The following is a 21987-nucleotide window of genomic DNA, read 5'->3' on the forward strand; positions in this document are numbered from 1 at the left end:
CAGGCAAAGCAAGACCCACCTGACAGGTCTGAGCAGACACCTGTGAAGCCGGAAGAGAGGGGGAAGAGGGAGGGGGACTGACAACGAAATCGATAAACGTGAACAGCAACCCAACAAGTGTACTCTCTCCACCTCGAGATTAGGCGCTCTGGAGACCGAAAACATCAAAGGCCTCCAGCAAATGGGAAATGAGCCAGAGCTAGCTGCAGAATATCCACAGGCATGCAGACCTACTGCTGTTTCTTTCCTTGCAATGAGAGGTGCTACATAAACTTTAGATTTTAAACATTGCTGGACCCAATCTTGTTTTGATTGTGTCCATAATCATCTCCTACCTTCAAACCTGTAGATGTAGTTGTCAAAGTTGTCCCAATAATCCTTATACTATCTCCTTGAAACAAGGAATGTGGGTGCAAAATGTATTTCACTAGATCAATGGTTCCCAACCTTACTAATGCTTTGACCCTTTAACAATGTTCCTCATGTTGTGGTGACCCCCAACCACAACCATAATTTTGCTACTGTTACGAATCTGTACATAAATATCTGACATGCAGGATATCTAGTATGTGACCACTGTGAAAGGATCATCTGACCCCAACCGGTGGTGACCCACTGGTTGAGAAACTGGGCACTGTAATAACTCACTCCGAATATCTGTGGCAGGACCAGACAGTGTGTCACTTCTGTTGCAAAGGGCCCCAACTTCTCAATTGTGTTTCCCATTCTGGATCTGTTCCTGAGTCTTCTTTTCCAGTACAGTAACAATTCTGGAACCATGTGATTGTTGTATATCTAGGTGTGCACACCTCACACTGATCAGAGTCACAAAAGCAAATATTCTGTTTTTATTTCTCACATGCCTGCCCTTGGCCATTCAAATTGCCTTCTCAAGGGGAGAGTTAGATCCCTCCAAAGAGAACAGTTCCAATGTCAACCAAAAATAATGGGATTTTTGTGTATCTCCTTTTGCGGGGGTAAAAGCCCCTCTTTCTACCTGTCAGATGTTTATAAAGGTTTTACTGAATTTATTCAAACTGAATGATTAATGTTCCCCAGGATGCAAATGAATGTAATCAGAAAGGCTAAACAGAAAGCTTTATTTGGAGCCAGGCATGTTGGAACATGCCTTTAATCCCATTACTTGGAAAGAAGAGATAGACAGGTCTTTGTGAGTTCAAGGCCAGCCTGGTCTTCACAGTGAGTTCCAGGACAGTCAGGGTTATGTAGAGAGACCCTGTCTCCAATAAAAAGAAAGGAAAAAGAAAGCAAGCCTACTTAGGTGGTATTTCCAACCACAAAATCTTCTCTATAACTTGTCAGTTTGTTGTTGTTGTTGTTGTTGTTGTTTTTCATAATCACTCTTATTAAAGCATTGAACCAGGGAATTATTTAATTCCAGGTTGGCTTGAGACTAGCTGATCTTATAGGTCTATAAGGTTATAACATACAGGCTCTGATGATTCCAGCTGTGCTAAAGGGCTTCCACACAGCATTCCATAGACTTCCATTTATGGCAAGACGGCTTAGCTGGTGACCAGGTCCTCTTCCCCTTCCTGTGCTTCTCCTTTCTCTTTCTTGCTGGTCTTGTGGTATTTTGAAAACAGCAGGTACATTTTCCCCTTTGTGGTTTCAAGTTCCAGTGCAATACCAAAGCTTGACTATAGAACATTCCCTCTGGTTGGCCAGAGCCCTGTGGGATAGAACATAATACTTCACTTGCTTTAGAGGTGAGCCCTGAGAAATCATGCAAGGTGATGGCCCTGAACCCTGCATCCACACTGCATGTTCTACAGCTGTCTCTTCTCAGCATTTCATTAGGCTGAGGAAAGGAAGAGGCTCCAGAGGCCCTCAGCTTGGAAATGCATGACAAAAACAAACAAACAAAAACATTAGCAAGTCTGTAAAGAGGTATGGGGAGTTGCATGTGCAAGCATAAGAGGCTGGGTTTGGATCCCCAGAATCCATGTAAAGGCAGACATGGTAGGTCAAATCTTCAGTCCCATTTCTCCTAGTGTGAGACAGTAGAATTCAGAGATAGGAGAGTTCCTGAAAGTTAACAGGTCATCTAGCCTGGAATATGTAACAATAAACAACCAAGAGATCCTGCTCCAAATAAGATGGGAGCCGAAGACCTATACCCAAGGTGCTCTTAACCCATAGGAATGCCATGCCGTACACATTTCCATATGTACATGAACCAGCACAAACCTACACACATACACATATAGCCAGGATAACCTATGTTCAAATCCTGTGTCCTGATGGGAGATGTCATTCTGTATATATGTTTCTCATACTGGTTAATAAATAAAGCACTGTTGGCCAATAGGAAAGGAAGATAGAAGGGACTAGGAGACGAGGAGGAAAGAGGAAGTAGGAAGGAGGAGTCAACATGGAGAGGCTGGGGAGACCAGAAGCAGGCCCCATTCCCCGGTAAGATGAAAGCACATGGAAATATTAGATTAACAGAAATGGGTTAATACTTAAGACAGAGCTAGCCGATAAGAAACAAGTAACTGACCAACAGCATTATATCAAATACAGAGTCTCTGTGTGTTAATTGGGGCCGGCGCGGTGGCGGGACAAGACCAGCGGCGGGAGGAAAAACCTTACTCCTTACAGTGTCCACTGCTCTTGGCAAACTTTCACAGCAGATTGGATCTTGTGAAGTTCCTGAATGAACTGAAATAGTGGAAATATAGAACAACTTGCCCGGCAGGCACATCCTGAGTATTCAATACCAATTGAGCATAGATGTTACAGTAACCCTGGAAAGATGATACATTAGCAGCAGTTATAGATAAAAAGCAAGAAATGCACTCTTCACCCCATCCAAGACTAAATTAGGAACATTGGTGGCAGAGTCATCTGTATGTCTTGCAGCCCTGGGAGGGGAGGGGCTGATCCCCACTAAAATGTCAGAACAACATGTTAACCCATGTGTCCAAAATGTGTCAGCCCCTAAATAAATGGCAGCAATATTCAGTGTGATGCAAAGGCCTGTGTTCTTCCCACTCCACACACTGTAAATTCAGTTGTGGGTGGGGCCTGCAGGCGTTCCCCTCCAATTCTGATTCCACCCAACTGGGGAATGTGTTTCTCTGAGTTCCTGCAAGTCCAGCCTCTATTCTGATGTAAGAACCTTGTTCCCTTCCCCAAACTTAGAATTTTCATATAGTAAGGAGGTGTTGGGCTGGCAGGACATGATGGAAGATTGTGTTGTCATGAGGAAAGTTCATGCTGCCTGTGGACATTGCCGTCCTGATTTCTTTTTTAAAGCATAATGAAAATTATAGAGGTGTTAGATAAAAGCCTTTCAGAGAACACAAGACTGCAAACATACACACAGTCTAACTCTACTGCATTGTGATGGGGCAGCTGGCAGAGACAAAAGCCCCATCCAACAAAGACCTTCTCCAATGACAAAGGGAGATGTCATTCTGTAATATCTTATTGGTTATTGAATAAAGCCCTGTTGGCCAATAGGAAAGCAAGATGGGTGGGACTAGGAGACAAGGAGGTTTCGGGGCTATATAGAGGGAGAGATTCAACATGCAGGACCAGGAGATCAGAGCTCTGGACCCTCTCTCCAGTAAGATAAGACCATGTGGAGATACTTAGATTGATAGAAATGGGTTAATATTTAGGACAGACTAGCCAATAAGAAATGTTAGTACTGGCCAACAGCATTATACCTAATACAGCATCTCTATGTGTTATTTTGGGCTGGAATGGCTATGGGACAAGATTAGCAGGAAAACATGCTCATAACAGTAGGGAAACTGTCAGGTGTGAAACAGAGACAAAAGCCCCATCCAACAAAGACCTTCTCCAGGCCCTGTGGAGGGTGGTCTCCATATGAAGGCTCCAGTGGCTTGTCCTCAAGAAGCCATGTGTTGGAAAACAGAAACAGCCACTGGGTCTGACTTCATGCTTTACACTCTGAAATGACAGTAACACAGGCTGGTCTTCTAACATGACTCTCTGGTCACACGTTGGAAGTGACTCCTCCAATGGTCACTGTGTCATTGGGTCAGCTGCTCTTCATTGGCTTGGTCACAAAAGGAGTTAGAGTCTCTCGTCTGAGGCTGTGGGATACTTGCAGCCATCTCTTCTCACTGGATCCTGATGTGAGTGTTTTGGGGAATCTGGAGAGCATCTTAGCTAGAACTTGGCAGGGTTTCAGTGTGGACGGTGAAGAGCCACTCATCTACCCTACCTTCCCAATGTCATGGCCATTTCTTCATGATTGAATTGCAGTTTCCCCTTCTGTATTCTCACAAAATTGATCTTCGCTGATACCACCATGACACCCTGAGAGAGCCTGAATTACGTCCTATGGTCCAGCCTTTGCTACACATACCTGAGTCCCTCCCAGGGTGAACCTCCAGGTGCTTCACATTCCTCCACTGACTTCCTCCAGCTACCTCATCATGCAGATGGACCAAATCAGAGAATGAACTAAATCAGAGGAAGCAAGTTTTTACTCATGCAGCTCTAGTCTAGGAATCAAGTTTAATTCCCTGCTACAGAAGCTTGGACAGATAACAAAATGCTAAATGGTGAATAAGCCATCCATCATAGCACACAATATGCATGTATGAAAATTTCTCAATTAAAAGCTAGTCATGTGACACAATCCTGGAATCCCAGAACCTAGGAGGAAGAGGCAAGGGGATCAGGAGTTCAAGGTTCTCCTCAGCTACAATACAAATTAAAGGCCAGCATAAACTGTAGGAGATCCTGTCTCAAAGACACACACAGGAAAATGTCATGATGACACTCATTAGTTTGTACAATTAATACTTTCAAGGGAAAGAAGGAGGGAGAGGAAGACAGGTGGAGAAAAGGGACAAGAAAGAGGAGAAGGAAAGCAGCAACAGGCACCAAGCCAAGAATCCAATCATGTTCCCTAGACAAGCCACTGCCATGCTAGGTTTTCCTTCTGGACTTCAGGTCAGTATGGCAGGTGAGAGGAAGGAGAAATCCCATTAAATAACATCACAAACTACCATCCTGAAGCTAAATTATGGACACGGAGCCTGCAAGCTTAGGAATCAAGTGGGCTCGGGCTGAGTACCCACCTTAAATCCTTGGGACAAAGAAGACAGAAAGACAGAAAAACCTCTCCTAGGGCTGAAGCCGAAATGTTTTCACTTTATTGACAGTGTTCTCAGCATCGGGACAGCAAAGTCCCCACAAACACAGCACCTCAGTCAAAGCTTTATTCACCAACAAGTTCAGTCGTTGAAACAACTGTCCCATTTGTGAAGCAGAGACATGATTGACATCTGGAAACTAACAAAGCCAAAAGTCCCACCTCATCTCTCACCAAGGCTACAACTTTAGACAGATAATTGTCTGCCTCTACAAGCTACTTTGATGAGCCTTGCTCTGAGTCTATATAGCTTACCCATTAATATAAGCAAAGAATCTGTATTGACTTTAGCTTCCTCCTCAACTTGGCACACAGCCTTCTTTCTCTCATTACCAAAGAATCCCTGAATAGAAACATTTCTTCCCTGACCTTACAAAATTCGAAAGTGCTGTCTGTCAGGTCCCAGTCTCACAGCGACTGTCCCCAGATTTGGGGTGTCCTACTTCCTGTTTTGTTGTTTGAAGACGGTCTACCTTCCTTCAAAGGTGATTAATCTCAGGGGCCTGGAGCGAAGGCCAGGAGGCCGTGGAGTATTCAGGCACCAAGAAACTTCAAGGCACTGAGTGTTTGCAGTGCCCAAAATTAGAACAGCCTCCTCCTCCTTTGATTTTTGACAGCCTATTTTTTTCTGCTACAATTTAGTTCTTCTTCCTCTAACAACTTGAGTTAATTTCTGTTCTGAGCAGAAGTCAGAAGGGAAGGAACCTGGCTAAAACTAAGGGGAGAAAAGACAAGACAAGGGGCTGTGGCCACGGGGTTTTCCATAGCTGAGGTGTGGGGGGTAATAAGTGAAGACATGCATGACAGATGAGAAACTTATTTCTCAAAGGTGACAGTGGGAGACACTGGAGAAAGAGTCACAAGTTTGCCTTCCTTTCCACAAAGACAGTGAGCACAGTGACGCCCAGGACCCTGAAAACAAAGTGTTCCTTCAGTTAGTACATTGTACATGCATGCCTTCCCACATACACCATAACTGCCTTAGATCATACTGTTCAAATACACAGGTATCATTTTGAAAATATTTTTCATCAAAGTCTAGATACACAATTTATTTTAGAACTATGTAGACCAGTGAGTCTCAACCTGTGGCTTGTAACTCCTTTGGCAAACATCTATCTCCAAAAGCATTTATGTTATGGCTCATAACCGTAGCAAATTTATAGTTAAGAAGTAGCAACAAGAATAATTTTGCAAGACCAGGCTGAGAAACCCACAGAGACAGCTGACCTGAACAAGGGGGAGCTCATAGAAGCCAGACTGATAGCTGGGAAACCAGCATTAGACAGACTCAGACCCCCTGAACATGGGTCTCAGTTAAAAGGCCGGGGCAGTCTAAGGGACCTCTGACAGTGGAACCAGGATGTATCCCTGGTGCACAAAAGGACTTCAGGAGCACATTCCCCATAGAGGTATACTCCCTTAGCCTAGAGACACAATTACTTGACAGATATTGATGATCTCTCATGAAAGGCCTTACCCTCCCTGGGAAGTGGATGGGGAATGGGGGGGGTACATGGAGGATGGAAGGGAGAGGGAACAGTGATTGATATATAAAAAATAAGAAAAATATAAAATAAAAAATTATTATTCATTTTTTAAAAAATAGTTTTAAAAAAGTAAGAATAACCCAGGTGAAAATTTCAGAAATAACTAATAAATTATGTAATGTGCTTCAAAACAAACAGATAATAGAATTTATCATTGAAAACTAAGTAACACAAGAAAAGAGAAAGCAGATGCATAAACAATCAAAAAAATAATAATTTTATGGTTGAGGAAATGTATTAAAGGGTGACAGCGTCAGGAAGGTTGAGAACCAAAGATATAGAGCTTGTGTGTAGCTATGGCCTTTTACACTTCATTGCAATCATTGTGTTTGAGCATCACCTTTATGTAGCAAAAGCTATTGACTCTTGTGCTGGGAATGTGAATAACCACTGGCACACTTGTCATAAAGCTAAGGAGGTTTAAGCTGTTTCCTTCCAAGGCTCTAGCACTAACCCTGGCAGTGATATGAGATATGTTTATCTGACTTGCTAACTATCCTGGGACAAAGTAGTTTTCTGACTATGCCTCTGTCAGATAGCAAAACTGAAGTGCCCTAAACACAAATGTATGCTACAGGACTGTCTTAGTTAGGTTTTCTATTGCTGTGAAGAGACACCATGACCACAGCAACTCTTATAAAGGAAAACATTTAGCTGGGGTTGGCTTACAGTTTTAGAGGTTTAATCCATTATCGTCATGGTGGGAAGCATAGTAGTGTGCAGGCAGACATGATGCTGGAGAAGGAGCTAAGAGGTCTACATCCCGATGGGAAGGCAAAGGAAGTGAAGACTGCCACACTGGGTCTAGCTTAAGCATCTGAGACCTCAAAGCCCACCCCCAGTAACCTGCTTCCTCCAGCAAAGCCACCCTTATTCCAACAATTCCACTTTTAATTGTGCCCCACCCTATGTGCCTATGGGGCCATTTTCATTCAAACCACCACAGTGACCTAGGGCCAGGCGTTTTATGTGAAACAGGAAAGGAATGCAGGTGGAAATGTGTGGAGTGAGAAGTGTCTGTAAAGCATCTGCTGTCACCACCATCAGGCTCTTAACACTGTGAGCCTACTATGTGCTTATCCTGATACCTGAGCACAATGGCCATTCTCCCCCAGCAGCCACATGCTCAAGAGTCTGATGGATTGTCTGGGCTTGAAGGCAGAATGCTTTGAAACTTGCTTCTGCTTATTTCTTTATGAGAAAATAATAGCAGGGACGTGTACACCAGAGAGAACCATTGCCAGTGCACAGAGTATGGGAGGCTGTGCTCAGCACAGCAGACCCAGTTCAAGCTGGCATCTCCATTCATGATGCCAGCATCTCCACAAGGGAGCAAGCTTCTCTGGAAACAGTGGAAAGAGCCATAGTCAGCCGGCACCAGCACCTGCACTCAGGGGAGAAACACTGCCATCTAACCAGTGTGGGAAAACTCCCCCCCCCACTGCCCACATTCTAAGAACCAAAATGGGGGGGAGCAGTTCTGCTGGCGTCATTTACTATTGCAAGTCTAATCTTTCCAAACACAGCGATGCTTTTGTATCGTGGTAAATGATTTTTAAAAAGTCAAGCCATATGTTTCATAACTCTGGTGATAAACGATGCTCCACTCAATATCCAGGGCTCTGTGGAGGAAGAGCTGTGCTGTGGTCTGCAGGTGGGAAGCCGCTCTGCAAACACTCTTGTCTCCAGCACCACTAGGGAGAAACATGAAAACACTCCACACTTACCACTTGTAAAGAAGGCCCAGGAAGTCCCAGATGTCTTCCAAACAGTACAGGCCATTGTGTCTGGTTACCCACCAGAGCTAGATAGTCAGACCCTATGGTGGAAGACGCCCCAGACTTTGACTACAGGACACAGGAAAATCAAGCTGAAGCTGAGTGGGAAGACTGCTCTTTACTGGCTAGGTTGCACAGTGTGGGAAAGCACTATGCAGCCTGCTGGAGGGAAAAAGTCACCAACTGTCTTACTCAGCGACAAACCACAAGTGCTGCAAGAATTACGGTGAGTTGGGTGAGACTGTCTCTCATATTTGGATGTTTGGTTCAGGAAGAATTAGGGTGTGTATGGCCTTGCTGGGGGAGGTGTGTCACGGGTTGGGCTTGGAAGTCATGAAATCCCACACCAAGCCCAGTCTTTCTTGCTCTCTGCCTCCAACTTATAGATCAAGATGTGAGCTCTCAGCTACTGCTCCAGTGCCCGGTTGCCTGCCTGCTGCCATGCTTCCTGCCACCACGCTTCCTGCCATGATAATAGACTCATCCTCAAACTATAAGTAAGCCCCCATTAAAAGCTTTCTTTTGTAAGTGGCCTTGGTCATTACCACAATAAGTGGTCTCATTACCACAATAAAAAAGTAACTGAGACAAATACTGACCTTCCAGGCAAGGCATGTTCACAGTTGCAATAGTGGCAAGACTGTTTGGTGAGAAACCAATCACTTTCTGGTTGAATTTGAGAACTACTCATGGGAAGAAATTCATGCCCAGCACTATATAACTGGGTCAAAAGCCTGTGGATAAAGAGGTACAGGGTCCTAATGGGGAAATGTATTAGTGATGTTTTTTAACAAATAGACATGTAGTCAGACTGCCTTCCAGATGTTTATATGGGAACCCATAGACTGGGGCTTCTATCAACCTTGGATTACAGCCACACATACGTGAATAGAGATTCCCAGCTGGACTACTGAGTGCCTGGATGCACAACCAAAAATGAGGCATCTATAGGACCCCCCCCCACCAGAGGCCAGGGAACATTTCAGAAGGGAGGCAGGAGGTCTGCAAGAGCAAGGAGACAGAGCACTTCCATGGCAATGGAAATCAAATATTTACAGCATGTGTAGGTAGCTACCTGGACCAGGCCTGTGTATTCTTTTTTTTTTTTTTTTTTTTTTTTTTTTCTTTTTTTGGTTGGTTGGTTTGGGATGTTTTATTTTTTGTAGTTTTTTCTAAGTTTGGATCATCTCTCTTAATGTTATACCTTTCTGGCCCACCTGTTTTCCTGAAACTTCTATACCAATCCAGAATTGTTTTGAGACAAGGTCTCACTCTCACTATGTAACCCTTGCCTAGCTTGGGAGCTCACTATGCAGACCAAGCTGGCCTCAAACTCTGCCCACTGAATGCTGTGATTAAATGTGTGCATCACCATGCCTCAATAAAGATTTTGGTTTTTATGTGTATGAGTACCACTTGTGTGCCTTATGCCTGCAGAGGCCAGAAGAGGGTATCAGATCCTCTGGAACTGGGCCACTGTGTCAGTGCTGGGAATTGAACTTGGATCCTCTGAAAGAGCAAAATTGCTCTTAACTGTTGCACCATCTCTCCAGCCCCCAACCCAAATTTTGATTACATTGTGAATGAATTCATGTAATGAGGAATTATATGGCCGCATACACAGTGATGTCAAATATCAGATCACAACAAATTTATCCTAAAATGATTCGGTAATAAAATCGTGATCAGGCCCATACTGTGTGGTTTCTTTTGTTATTCCCTCTAGATACCTGAGCATTTCCCACCAAACGGGAAGATCAAATATCTGTTGGACTTCATGTTTGACTCAACAGAAATAATCAGCCTTCTGTTGTGTCCCACTGAAACAGTGAGAATCAACATGTCACCAATGTGATCCAGAGCTTCCGGGACCCACAGCCTGGGTGTCACCATGCATGCTTTCAGGGAGACCGGTTTCACTCTTTGGGGAACTCAGGCTTGGTGGGGGGCCCAAATGGGGAAGAAAACTCCACTTTTCTGGCCCATCTTTTTTTCCTTTTGGTTTTTTTGAGACACTCTTTCTACATAGCCCTGGTTGTCCCAGAACTCACTATGTAAACCATTACCTCCTCTTTGTTTTTACTACAGGGCATAGGACATCATTATGAACATTCCTTTTAGCTGGAAGTTTTTCTCATTCTTGTTACTGTGCAAAAGAATGCACCCTTGGGGAAATGTTTAGTATGCTTACTTACATCAAGACATCTCATTACCCCATTTTATTAGTATTTTCACACTTTGAACATACAAAGGAGTTGCATGGCTCTATGAAAGAACATTCTAGAAGCTAGTTGGTTTTGGCAATTTTGTCATCTGGGAAGAGAGCTTCGGTTGGCTGGTGGGCATATCTGTAAGTGATTGTCTTGGTTGCATAACTGAGCTAGAGAGACCTGTCCACTGTGGGTGGTACCATTCCCTGACTACCCCAGGCTGTATGAACAGAGTAACTAAGTGGAGACGGACATTTATTACTTTGGTTCTTGTCTGTGGATATAGCGGTTGCAGTCAGTGCAATTCCCCTGCTACGATAACCTGTAACTGTAAGCTAAAATAAAACCCTTCTCCCTTAAGTTGCTTTTGTCACAGAATTTTATCACAGCAACAGGAAATGAAACTTAAAACAGCAATGAAGCTAGATATTTTCTGGAGTGGATGAAGGAGGCACTTAGAGGTTACCTCTAGTCTCACTATTAAAAGCCTGACATTTGAGTAGTGCAGAAACTCTCCCTTTCTGTAGCAGCTGGAGAGACAGGATAATAAAACCGAAAGTCCTTTCAACCTAAGTGTGCCATAAATTCACTCTATAGGTTAATGTTATTGTTGACCTTGGTCTGAAAATCTGTTTGTATTGGGTGATGCTTATCATGGAGACCAAGGGCTGACTAAAAGGCTGAGAATCTGGTGACTGTTAAGTGCTCAGCCCTAAATAAGATGTCTGTAGCACCCCTTCAAGGCTCTCAAACTTTGTATGGATGTGGCAGGATGCATTGGGGGTGGTGAGACGGTTGTGAGAGTTAGAGGACAGATCTGTGATGCTGTCTTTGAGACACGACATGACTTGGCTGTTGCACTTATGAAGTCACAGTACTAACTTACCTGACCAAATTCTTTGAAAGACTGAGTTGGCAACATTCTAGCATGGGTGAGAGGAGCTATGGGCATTTATTGGGACTAAGGGAAGGGAGGTTTTTTTGTTTTTTTTTTTTTCTTCAGTGCTATAGCTGTCGCTAAGCTATACATCCTCCCATAAATAACTCCACAGCTGGGGTCATGCAACAACCAAAATTAATCCAGTGGGTCAAGAAAGTGGGAAAAAAGTCAAAGAGATAGGCTTGGAAGGAAGGGATCCAGAGGAAGTGAGAGGGAATGAGAGAGGGTAGAGAGGTTGTAATCAAAACACATAATATACATGTATGAGATCATAAGAGAACACATTTTAAACTACTAAAGAAAAAGACCAACTTTGTCTTCTAATGTGGCTTAGATATAAAAGGAGAGTTGCCCTTTTTAATGACAAAACTGGCTATGGTATCAAATAACAAGCTTGGTTCAGGATTCACCATCACCACCCACCCAGGCCCCCAGCCCCTGCCCAGAGGATGACTTGTTCCTTAGCACCTCAGTTTCCTGCTCTGTGAAATGGTCACAAAACTGTACTTACTACTCTGCTGGGATGACAGTGCCTGGACCAGGGTAGACACTTAACAAGCACTGCTGGCTTCCTGCAGCCTGGGGGATGGGGCTGGAGGAGCCCTCTCCTTGTTTATTCCCCCAGTAGAAAGCACCAAAGCAGTGTTGTGGGGAACCAGAGTCGTGGTCCCTGGGAGGAGTCTCTAAGCTGTGAATGTGAAATGGTGGCTGACACCGACCTGTTCCGAGTTCTCAGCACAGACGAGCCCCTTCCTATCACAACAAGAGGGAAATTCTGCACAGAGGAGTTTCTTCTTATCACAAGATGGAAATGCAGAGTTTTTCAGGTGGATATTTATACTTCACAACAAACTGTGTAATTTCAAACTAACCTTACTATAATTGTGTATATAATTATGCACATTATATATACACTTTCAATTATAATTCAGCCATTACTGACATGAAGATGGCAGGAGAAGGCGAGCAGTGGATGAGAAACGACAAAGGAGGTGAGATGAAAATGAAAGGGGACAGCAGTTCCAGTGAGCCAGCACCTTCCATTTAAAGAACTCTACCATACCTCACTCAAGGCTCCTCGGCGATGCTATAGAGCTGGGCAGCCAAGATCAGAATCCTCTCGGGAATAATGAGGACCTGTCCCTCGTCTTTTTCGTTGTTTTAATATTTTGTGCATATGGGTGTTTTGCCTGCATTTATGTCTGTGAACTACCTTTGTGCAGTGCCTGAGGAGGCTGTAAGAGGGTGTCAGATCCCCTGGGACTAGAATTAGAGATGGTTGAGACCTGCCGTGTGGGTGGTAGAAATCACACACTGGTCCTCTTGCAAGATCAGCCTGTTCTCTTTCCTGCAGAGCTGATAGGCTACTTTCTCCAGATGCTTCCTCAATTATGTTTGCCTGTTCCTTCCTGTCTGTATCCCTCCGGCATCTCCCAACCAGGCCCACACAGACCCACACCGACAACTCATTCCTTCATGCATTCCATATATATTGTTACACTTCTTCCCATGTTTCTCCAAGCTAAAATAGTCTCACACAGACATGTGTACATACAGTATTTTTTCCTTTAACTGTTTTATGGAAACAGATTATGATGCCATAGCAAGGTTACTCTCATCTATACATTTAGTTCAGTCTCCTCCTACCTTCTACACACAACAATGTTTTATGATATCTGATATAATGCCAGAACATACATTTTGTGTATATATGTGCATATGTATTTTTTAAAGACGAGTGTTGAAAGCCAAGTTGAAATAAAGAAATTTGTGGTGACTTGCACAGGGTACCTCATCAGAAAGAGCTTGGTTTTCAGGCCTTGGCCTTGTGTTTATCAAGTCTTTTATTTTACTTATTTATTTTGTGTCTTCTGTTCCAAGGAATGTTCTGTCTACAAAGGCAAGTTGTCAAAGTTGCATTAGCCATGGTACATATCTGGTGCACAGAAGGTCATGGTAGGGTGAAGGGTTGCTGTGAATGGAAGTATAGACTGTCAAGAAAAATATACTAAGAAAATCTTCCTGGGGACAACATATGGCAACTGCCCCTCATTTGTGCTCAGAGATCCTAGCCTGAGCTCATCTTTTTCACCTAGGTGTCCATAGAAACACCCCTCCCCCAGAAAAGAATAGTACCCAGTATCCTGCAGCTTCCAGGTCTCTTCAAAGGGAAAGAGAGGCCCCGCTCATGCTAAGACCCAATTGAAAAAGTGTTGTGCTAGCCTGCATTGCCCACATTTTGACATCTAGAACCACCACCACCACCACCACCACCACCACCACCACCACCACCACCACCACCATGGAACACAATTTTATTTTTTGATCTTTTGACTTCTTTTTGTTTTTTATCATTATTTTTATTTTGAAAGTCTTCTCGTTTACATACCAATCCCAGATCCCACTCCATCCCCTCCTGTTGCTCTCCCAACTTTCCCCACCCCCTCACCCCACCCCCACTCTTCGGAGAGGGTAAGGCTCATCTAGGACCTTTTTAAGCTCAACAATAGATGCTGATAGGTGTTAAGGACAAGAGAGTGGTCCTAGAGAGTGGTACAGCACAAGATTCACCGAGACCAGGTGCCAACCCAAGGAGCAAGGGCCAGCCTAGGCTCCATGCATCTCTACATCTGTCTGGGTCCCAGTTTCCTCATTTGTAAAATGAAGGTCTTGAACATCCAGCTTCAGAGGCTGGCCCAGCTCTGCCTTGCACTCTGATCATCACTGTTCCTCCAAGTGGACTATATATAGTACCCTCAAGCTACCTAAGAAGTCTGGGCTTGCTGCAGTCCATGAGGAGGATATTGGCAGATACAGTAGGAACCCCCTACTGTGTTGGTTCCCTCCCTTCCCCGAAATGTCCCTATTCACCCAGAAACACACAGCTTTATAGTAGAGAGGTAGCAGTCCACAGAGATGCTTGAGTTCTCATGGCACCATTTGCCTTCAGCTTGACCCACACAACTGAACTCTACAATGACGATGGGGCTTTTTTCTTTTGACATGACAGACTGATCCTGGCCCCTGTGTCTCACCCCTCTACAAGGGTGTCCATCATCCACACCAGCAAACAGTTACTCAGCAACCCACAGTTCCTGACCTCTGCTTTCTGTCACAGGTCTGCTTGTTCTACCACTGTCCACCTGGACAGGAGCTCAAAAGAAGCAGACCCACACAGCCTGGGCATATCCCTTGCCAGTGATTGTTTGGGTAGGATATGGGATGCACCTCTGCCTCTGAGGCCTGAGCATGAACCTGACTGGTGTCAGGTTTCTCACAGATTTTCCTCGCTGAAAGAAGAAGAGACTCGTGAAAGCGAGCCTACAAGTATCTCCCATTTGTTTTATGGGTAAGGCATAATCTGTGAAGAAAAGACGCTATTGGGGACCAGGACCATTGAGCACTGGACAACACTGGATCTTCAATGACAGTGTTGACTCACTGAATTCAGTCATCTGTGGCTGGCCCACCTTGAAGCATGACAGTTACACTCACGTGTTTAAGCCAGATGAGTGTGGGTCCCTGCCCCTTGCAGCTGGCTGCATATTAAAGCATCCAGAACCTAAACTAATGCCCTCTATTTGGTGCATGTTGCTTTAGTGCTCTAGCTGCTTCTATCCATGGTTACAGCCCTACATCCCTAGTATTCCCGTTCCTCAATGGTCCACCCTGGGAAACAGCATTCATCCCTTCATGTTCCATTGAAAGTACACATGCCCTGACCTCCCCAAGTCCATAACATGTCAGACATTCCTCCTTTTGAGGCAACTGCTGCACACCTGTCAACTGCACTAGACTGTGAACTGCTTGTGGACAGCGCCATCGAGGACTGGGTTTTATCAGCATCCTCTGCCTGAGGCTCTCTCTATGGGTATGCACAGTCAAATGTGCTGAATGATACACACTCTGCCTTGCTACCACATCAGGAACACACTCACCCCCTCCTACAGTACAGTTCCTTTGTATCTTGCTTTGGGTGGGCCTTGTCCAGTGATGATGACTGATTTTCACACAGCCTAAAATGGAAGCAGCACTTTCAGAGCACATCACTGATGATGGCTTAAGGTTTGGGGCACTCATGCTTTTGTTATAACAAGAAATGAGTATAAAGATGAAAATGTGACCTTCTGTGCTACGATAGTAAAGGAACCTAGTCCTAAAGCTCAGCTCCAAGATGCACAGATGCTAAGGTCTAGAGGGACTGTTTGCCCACCCAGCCCCCCCAGCATCAGTGTCAGACTGGCCTTCAGCACTCTTCAAAAGAAGCTGTGAAACAAGGGCTTGGACTGTGGCTCCCACTGGAGCAGCTCTGCTGAAGCTCTCTGCTCTTAGCAGGCATGCTGCATGGCCAGCACCCCACACAGTTGTCTGCACTGTGTGTTTGTTGCTCCTCTCTCTCCTGTACACACACACACACACACACACACACACACACAAACACACACTTCAATCTCTTCCTGCAAATCAATGCAGCTGTTCCAGCAGCTCAAGTGAATTCCCTGATACAGAAGATGTAGCATGTAAATAAGGCTGATAACTAGAGGCCTAAGAACTTTCAGCAATTCCTTGTTCGGGACCAAGATTACCTTTTCAGAAAAGTAGATCATGTGTAGTATAGCGGTGTGAGCAATTACACTAAAGTTGTGATGACTCATTTGGGTAGTGCCAGTCAAATATTCTATTTGTCTTGCTATCTAACAAAACTCCTTGTAAGGCAAACAAAGTGACAAAGGGAGAAAATGCAATGCCAGGACCGGCAGGGACCAGAGGCTGCAGGCTGTCAAGGAGACCAATGCAGTGCTGGCTTGCTCTAAAAGCAGACCTGGATCAGCCTTCAAAACCCAAACAGGAGAGCTGCCCTCTACTCTTCCTGGAGCCATGCTCCTCGGACTCCTCACTGCCTGAAAAACACATGAATGCTAGACTGGAGACATTCCAACACTCCACCATCAAAATGTACTGAGTGCTTACTGTATGCTAGCATTGGATGGTAAGATAGTACTCTCCCACACTGGGAAGTCCTTGAAATATGAAGGAAGACAAACCAAATGGAGTGACCAGGGTGGGAATGGAACAAGAGACACAGTGTTTCCAGGAGACTGGCATCACCTGAGGGTACCCAGGCTGAGTCTAAAGTCCCAGAGACAAGGGAGCACATCCAAAGGCAGGGGGCTGACCCTGAGGGGAAGGAGGGCAGAAGCACCCTGGGGTGCAGAGGGAAACTTTCCCATGTAAAACCAGCCACATGCTGCCCTCAGCTCCATTTCCCCATTACTTCCTGGTGACCGGGCACACGCCCAGTGCTACAGTACAGTTTCTAGCCTTTCTTTTCTGAACATGGGTTGTTTTCCTTGCTGGTCCTTCCTCTCTGCCTAGACCCCTCATTTCCCTGTGAAGTCTTCCCACATTCCTGGGAACTGAGAGGGTCCCCTCCATATCCTCTTGTATGGCTACTTGGTCAAATGGGTCATGTCTTTACTTCAACAAACACTGTCCCTGCCTGTAGGATCAATTCCCTTTGTCAGCCTGAAGCCCCAGGACACAAGGTAGTATACACAGCAAGGAGACCCAAGCAGTGAGATTCCTGGTGCCTCAATGAAGCAGGGTCCCTGGTGACCTCCCTGCATAGCACACATCTCCAGGGCAATCCACAAACTTGTCACTTTAGCTTACAGTATCCCTCACCGAACCCGGGCCCCCAGATTTGGTGCAGCACTGGAACCTTCCCTTTTGAGAGTGATAGCGAGTCTTTCCTATTCTTAATGATGAGAAAACAACACAGCAGCATGAAAGGAAAAGCACTGGCCTTGGGTACCCCTGGGTGTAATCTCAGCAGCAGTTGGCTAAGGCCACTTCACTGTACCAGAAGCACTCTCTGAGCCCTAACTCTCAGGGCTGCCAGCACACCTTAGGACCTCACAGGACTGAACCCGTCTTCAAGCTTAGGATTTGCCGTGCTGCCTCTCGTTGCTCAACAAGTTCCACAAAACTCTAGAACCAGGGATCTTATGGAGCAGTGGCATTTGTGAAGTGTCTGAAAACCAAAGGGGGGACCTGGGCCTGTGGACCAAGTCAGAAGAAGGCGTGCTCCCAAAAGAGAAACTGTAGTGACAGAGGTAGCCAAGTGCCAACGCCACCCGTATAGGGAACTTGTGCCTGGTATTTGAACTGTGAAGCCCATGCCCAGTAGAGTTCAGGAAGAACTGACGCAGCCGTGCAGTTCTTGGGAAACTACAGAGTCGTGTGTGTGTGTGTGTGTGTGTGTGTGTGTGTGTGTGTGTGTGTGTGTGTGTACAGGAGGGAGAGGGGCAACAAACACATGCTTGAACATGCATGCATGCGTGTGGGGGATGGTGTAGGTCGGTCACTGTATACACCAAAACACAGGCTAGCCCTTGGGGGATAACAACCCATGTGTTACACAAAACACAGGCTAGCCCACATGTTACTTACAGCACTCTGGTGATAACCACTGAAGCCCTGAGTTCCATGATCCCCAGTACACAAGGAATATTGTCTTGGTACTTCAGTTGGCCCATTTGTAAAATGAGAGGCTCAGCCCTCATGCTTATTAGGTGCTCAGAAACCACTGCCATTATTTGGGAGAGACAAAAATGATATTGGTCTTTGGCAGCTCTGTAGCTGAGACATTTTCACAGGAGGTCCCGCTATAGAAACAGCCTTTCAGCTAAGGCACTCCGAACCCCAGTCTGGGCCAGCCTTGTCACGTAAAGTGATGGGCATAGGATGGCTTTCCTCAGATCCGAGTCTCCAGAAATGTGTAGCTTCCTCATATGCCTTTGTATCCACAGAGTAGGGACAGTCATGACATCTTGACTTCTCAATCAGGAGAGCCTGAGTCTCATAGAAGAATACAGCCTGCCACCCCTTCTCCTGTGGCATCCAGGACAACTCTAGAAAACAAGCAGGTGACGAATTATTAATAAGTGTTTACCAAAGGCAACAAGATTTATACTGTGAGAGATTCTGTCTGTGACAGATCACTTTGGCCCTCTCTCCAGAATCTGAAGGCCAAAAGCTTAGGAGATTCACAACTGTAGATACTAAGGTCCTGACCGTGGGTCTGAAAAGAAGCTGCAAGAGTGCCTAGTTCAAATCCACCCTCCCAGCACAGCTGGCCCTTCTCTGCCATGGGTCAGCACTTGCACTTTCCACCAGATTTTAGCCTGTCTTCCTCCCTCAGGTGGGCCACCACACCTGCTGTTCACTCACACCTATGCCCCAGGGGCACATTTCAAGAACTGTCTCTGCCTGCTATTTTCAAAGCACCAAAGGAAGTCCCCTCAACAAAGTGTCAGAGGATCTCTTCTCCCAGGACCACCTCACCCTGCCCTCCAGGATCGAGGTCCCTTCAAGTCATTCAGGGAAACATTTCATCACTGATCCTGGGGCAGTTCTGACCATTGACCTTCCTTGGTCCTCAGAAAACTGCTACTCAAGCATGCTTTCTCTGCTCTACCCTGGCCTCTGCCATCTGCCTAGTACACTTGGCTTCCCCATCCCTCCCTAGCCTGGCATCTCACCCAAGACACATCCCTAAGACAGACAGCAGGGCTCAGGTCCAACAGTACACCTCATCATCAACTCTGAGATTAAAAGACTCAGATGGGAAACAGGGAGATGGCTCTGTGGGTAAGAGTATTGCTATGTAAACATGTGGCTCAGTTTGAATCTGAGCATCCATGTGAACATCTGGATATGACCACACACACCAGCAATTCCAGAGCTGGGAGGAACAGACACAGAAGGGTACCTGGGATTGTGTGCCACCAGCATCTCAAGGAAATTAGACAGTATGTGCATGATCATACACACAGAGAAACATGCACAAAAAGAATCAGAGGAGGATTCGGGAAGGATCACATGCCTTTAGGAAGGAAGACTGGAGAATAATGGAGGATCCAGAACTTTCTTTTCTAGACTGTCTAAAGCCTTAATTTGAGTCTAATGTCATTTGATTTTTATGGGAAAATGTGGGCACTGAGTCCTACTCTTAGAGACAGTGTTTATTGGTGTTGGGTTGGGGTGTCAACAGAAGGCATTGGGTTAGTGATCTGCTAGCTAACTGTCTAACAGGGTAACAGATAGATACAGGATTGTCCCTGCATTGTTCCCTGGGTTGTTGCCACTGGAACCTTGTTACCAGTCTCCAAGACCCCTACAGAGAGCAAAGAGGAAGCAAGGTAACGGCAGGCTTTCCTCTAAGAGAAGACAGCTTCCTCACATCTGCAGAAACTGGGCCCTGGTACTGACACTCTAAACAAGTGCACATCCTCAGAGACCCTTGGCTTTCATACAGACTACTGATAACCTTTGCCACAGAGTTGCTGCTGCAAATAGCATGGAGGCTTCCTTGTGTGGCACACTGTACAACAAAAACCAAGTGTGGCACTGTGGTGGCTTGAAAGGGAATGGCACTGTCAGGAGGTATGGCCTCAATGGAGGAAGTGTGCCCTGGGGGGGGGGTGCTTCAGGTCTCCATTGCTCAAGCTTCTCTCGGTGTGACTGTCAGTTGACTTCCTGTTGCTGTAAGATGTAGCACTCTCTGCTCCAGCACCACAGCTGAGTGCATGCTGACATACTCCCTGTCATGATGATAATGGACTAAACCTCTGAAACTGTGAGTGAGCCTCCTCAATTAAATGTTTTCTTTATAAGAGTTGCTGGTGTCTCTGCAAAGCAATAAAACCCTAACTAAGACAAGTACCTTGGAATCTGACAGAGAGAGAGGAGAGAGAGAGAGAGAGAGAGAGAGAGAGAGAGAGAGAAGCTACAATGAGGTAGATGAGGGCAAGTCTTCTGCCCTCAGTTACCGTTGTCTAGGCCTGTGGATGAGTTACAGTCCAGCTGGCTTCCCACACCCGGCACAGTGGAACGAGCTCGTGGGGTCTGTTGACCATGGCTCCCAAGTCATGGTGACATGACCCCAGTCTGTCTGCACCAAGGCCAGCAGCACAGGCTTGTCAAACAGGCATCCTATCCCAGCCAGGGCTCACGTCTCCTTTTAGGACATCTTCCCACAGAGTCTGCCTCAGCTATTCAAGGGACACTTGTAAGCAGGGCATTGTCTCCCCTTCAGAGGCCTTGTGTGGAAAGGTAGAGGTGGTGGCCATGGTGAACTTTTCTCTATTTTCATTCTTGCTTCTGGTCCGTCCAGACTTCCCGCTACGTCCTGAATGGGAATAGGTTCCCATCTAGAGTCTGTTCAACAGGGTGCAGAGGTCTGACTGAGGTCTGTAGAAGGATAATGAGCCAGAGGAAAACTCCTCCCTACTCTACTTACACGAAACCGATGGAGGACAGACACCACAAAAGAACTGGTTCCACTTTTGACAACTGCCTCTGGCTCTTAGGAAACCCTGTCCAGTGATCCAAATTCATCCTCCTCACTGCAGGTGCAAGTCACCCACATGTGCCATGGAGAACTTCTGTGAGGTTGCTGTGGTGTCTCCAATGTCCAAGCCGAACACTACTTCTTAACTCTCCATCAGCAGACCTTATCTTCCCAGAAAATAGATGAAAAGGTCTGAGGGAGGATGGGCACATCAGGATGGGCATGGCTTTTATTAATGGAGCATTTTCTCAGACCTTAACTAAACCTCATCCACTTTTGTCAGTCAGGGCCGACAGTTGAGAGCAGTATTAGAGGAGGTAATTGCACGTATCAGTCAACAGCCTTTGTCCCTTAGCCGCCCAGAATTACAGTAAAACGGGCCCAGGAAAGCAGCAGGTTGGATTAAAGTGAAAGAGCCCTTTCTCGAGTTTCTCACACTCACCAGCTGTTCTGGACTGTAGGCGCACAAGTAGCAATAATGTCTGGGGAAATCCAGCCTCCCCAGTCTGGGTTCCTTCCCCTTCTGCTTCCACTCCACCTTGAAAGTGATTTATCTTTGACTTTAAAGAGAAACATTTTCAAAAAGCATTCTGTCTCCCCATAGCAACTAAGCGATTCACTCTGTATGATTTTTTTTCTCCCATTAAAGTATGTGAATACACATAAACCTGAGTCTCCTGTCATTTCTCAGACTGACTATAAACTAGCCAACCCAGAGCCTTTGAAGTCACTTGGTTACAGGTCCTGATGGTTGCTTAAGTAAACACCATGCAGGACACAGGCACGTTTTATATGCTTGTGACTGTAAATTGTCCCAGGCACTTTCAGATGGGCTCCGCAATCCATGCCAGCTACAGGAGTGCTGAGCTAAGATGGGGAAGACTCAGAAGCCTGACCTATGTTTGGGTACTTGACACAAATTTTCTTCCTAGGCAAGTGTGATTATTACCACATCACTGATGATCCAGACATTGTAGCCTGCAAGCTCCAACA

This window comes from Phodopus roborovskii, unplaced genomic scaffold, assembly GCF_943737965.1.
Source record: "Phodopus roborovskii unplaced genomic scaffold, PHOROB, whole genome shotgun sequence".
Classification (NCBI taxonomy): domain Eukaryota; kingdom Metazoa; phylum Chordata; class Mammalia; order Rodentia; family Cricetidae; genus Phodopus; species Phodopus roborovskii.